A 3,725-nucleotide genomic window follows, 5' to 3' on the forward strand; every position below is an offset into this window, starting at 1 on the left:
GGACACGGGCAGGAGGGACACAGGAGGGACACGGGCAGGACACAGGAGGGACACGGGCAGGACACAGCAGCCCAGCCCAGCCCAGCCCAGCCCAGCCCCGCTCCGGCCCCGCCGCTCGCTGCCAGGCTCGGCAGCAGCGGGGAGAGGAGGAGCGGCAGGAGGAGGAGAGGAAAGGAGAGGAGAGCGAAGGAAAGGAGAGGAGAGGGGGCGGCACCTCTGTCCCCGTGTGAGCCCGGGGAGCGCTGGGGGCACTCCTCTCCTCTGCCCTCTCTGCGCTCCCGGCTCTGTGCGCCCGCCCCGGGCGGGGATGCTCCGGGACAGCCGGGAAGGGCCGGGCTGCGGGGTGTGCCAGAACTGCTGTGTGCACAGAGAGCCCCTGTGTGCCCAGGGAACCCCTGTGTGCCCAGAGAGCCTCTGTGTGCCCAGAGAGCCCCTGTGTGTGCCCAGAGAGCCTCTGTGTGCCCAGAGAACCTCTGTGTGCCCAGAGAACCCGTGTGTGCCCAGAGAGCCTCTGTGTGCCCAGAGAGCCTCTGTGTGCCCAGAGAACCTCTGTGTGCCCAGAGAACCCGTGTGTGCCCAGAGAGCCTCTGTGTGCCCACCGAGTTGTGCCAGAACAGGGGCAGGGCAGGGAAAAGTCGCTGCTCAGACATCGCAGTGCCATCACTGCAGGCTTTGGTGAGCCACATGGAACAACTGCCTAAAATGAGGAATGTCACAGGATCATAGAATATCGGAAGGGACCCTCCAGGATGATCGAGTCCAGCTCCCAGCCCTGTGCAGAACACTCCAGGAATCCCACCACGTGCCAGGGAGCATTGTCCAAGCATTTCTTGAGCTCAGACAGTCTCGGTGCTGTGCCTACTGTCCTGGGGAGCCTGAGTGCCCAACCACTGGAGAAAACTTCCTTCTGATATCCACCCTACACCTCTCCTAACTCAGCTTCATGCCTTTCCTTGAGTCCTGTGACTGATGGTGAGAGGGGAGAGATCAGTATTTGCCCCTCAGCTTCCCCTCATGAAGTTGTTAAAGACCACAGTGAGGTATCCCCTCAATTTCTCTCTTCTCTTCTCTTCTCTTCTCTTCTCTTCTCTTCTCTTCTCTTCTCTTCTCTTCTCTTCTCTTCTCTTCTCTTCTCTTCTCTTCTCTTCTCTTCTCTTCTCTTCTCTTCTCTTCTCTTCTCTTCTCTTCTCTTCTCTTCTCTTCTCTTCTCTTCTCTTCTCTTCTCCTCTTCCTCTCTCTTCTTCCAAGTGTTTGACTCAGCCTTATCAATTTCTTCTCAATTTATATTAAAGAAGAGGTTACCCACATTGGCCTGGCCAGGAAACACACTCTAACAAAGGTTTCCACTTTTGTAAAAAAGTCTTTTGTGTCACCTAACACAATACTTTATTACAGAGTCATCAAATATGGAACTTTGTGAACTGTTCTTTGCTTCACAGAGCTCCACTTTTGGAAAAACCCACTGAAAGGGAGGGAAGTCTCTTGAGGAGCTCAGTATCCCCAGATCCCAGTGTCCTGCTGAAGATAATGACATCATCACTATGCAGCTCATTTATTTCCGTATTTCTGTAGCTGCATTGCCTGCAGTGCATTTTAATCCATTTAGTGGTTTCCATCTTTGGTGTGATGTGATTTCACTGCTGATGCAGGTTTCTTAGGAAAGTGCTCAAACTTCTGCTGGTGCCTCTGTGGCAGCAGCCTTTTGGTGCTGTAAACACCCAGATTGAGAGCAGAAGACATTTACACTGGAACTTTGCCAGTGTCAGTTATAGTAGGAGATAAATGTCTCTGGTCTCAATTGCTCTCTTAGGTCTTAACCAATCTCTGGGTGAGGTTTAACAGATCTTGGGAATGGGAGTAAATTTTCAGAACAGTGAGTTATTTGCTATACACAGATTTTTCTGAAAAGAATGAAAAGCAGAAGAGGATCTGCTGACAGCTCAGCTCTGTTTGCATGCAGGTAGCTTTGATTTTATTTGACATGTCCACCATGTGTTATTTCTATATAGATCCTATTATGCCAGCACATGACAAGAATCACCCAAGTGATAAGTATTGATTCTTGAATGATGGCTTATAATTGGTTTGGGGTTTTTAAACTTTTATAACCAGCAGCTTCAGGAGTTGGACACATTCACATTTGATGCTGGATTTCCAAAATAGGACTTCTGTATTCTGAGGAAATAGAAAAAACACAATCGACTGGACTGAACTTAGGAGAAATGCTTCATCTTTTAAGTGTCAGATACTGAAGGCGCTTAGTCAGAAAATGGCATTATTTAGTTGACAACTTGCATGGATTGCAGTAGGAGGAGGGGAGCACCAGCTCTGGCCAGCAGCAGAAGCAGCATTAATATGGAATGCATGTCAGTGGGATGTCAACAGCAACATTTTACCAGGAAAATGTGGGCCTGGGTATTTGTTATTCCCAACAGTTCACAGGAGAGTGAATCAACAGCAATGCTGTTATTTTGTCACCTGTCAAAAAGCAGATGTGGAGAGAAAGAAGATGTTTTTCTAACCATTCCTGAAGAGGGACATGACTGTAGAAGCAATTTGTTTCTGTCCCTCAGCACCAATGACATGACAGGAGGCTTCCCTTCTTCCTGCCTCCTCTCAGTCCTTTCTTCTGGCACTTTTCTCCTCATCATCCCTCTCTTGCTGTGCTGCTACAACACACTGACAATATCTGCTCACTTTGCTGGAGTTTTGCATCATTCCCTTTTCCTGCTGTCCTGGCTTCTCTTGCCTTCAGCTAATTGATTGTTTGGTAAATTATGCTGAAATATAAATGCAGAATCATGCCTGTGCTATTAGCATGGGTGGACAGAAGAGCACTCCAAAACATTAATTTGCATGTGGAGATGCCTGTTGGTGCATGGATACTTTTGCTGATGGGATTGTGGTTACCCCAGGCAGGGAGCAGGGCAGAGCCTGCCAGGATTGCTGCTCTGCAGTGTGAGCTGCATCCAGGCAGTGATTCCTTCCCTGGTACCCATTTGCCTTTGATCACTCATCCCTGTGCCTACTGAAGAACCAGCAGAAAAGGGGCAGGAACACAGCCAAATCAGCTGTTGATGATTTTGAGTTTTTACTATTCTGTAATTTTTAATTAATATTGGTCAAAAAAGAGTGAAGGAAAGCCAGGGAGTTTTTTCTTCCAGTTGTTATTTTAGCTTTCAGCAGAACAGTGGAGCAAAAATGCTCAAAAATCTTTCATGCTTTGAAGAATGCTTCAGCTCCATCTCTTTTGCTAAGTCTCTACTTTGTATTTGCTTTGACTTCTTTAACTGTACACATGCTTTTTAAACCCAGTGATAATGTGATCACTTTATTAATTTTAATAAGAAATTAATGTGAAATAAACTTACAAAGGAAAAATTTAAAATAAATAGACCTGAAATTAGTTCCAAAAGCAAATATTTATTTAGAAATAGATTTTTTCAGGACTTATACACACTTCCCATTCCTGGGAGTGTTCAAGGCTGGGTTGGATGGGGCTTGGAGCAATCTGGTCAGGTGGAAGGTGTCCCTGCCCATGCCAGGGACTTTGGAATTAGATGATCTTTAAGATCCTTTCCATCCTAAAGTATTCCATGATTCCATTGCAAGCACCAGGGAGAAGTGAAATTTGGTTCATTTGCCTTCAGGTTCCTTAAATGTTGAAATTTAGAAAAAAACCACTCCTGGTTCTCACAATCCAGTCTGAGAAATGCACTACCTTG

The sequence above is a fragment of the Catharus ustulatus genome, chromosome 8, assembly GCF_009819885.2.
Source record: "Catharus ustulatus isolate bCatUst1 chromosome 8, bCatUst1.pri.v2, whole genome shotgun sequence".
Lineage (NCBI taxonomy): Eukaryota > Metazoa > Chordata > Aves > Passeriformes > Turdidae > Catharus > Catharus ustulatus.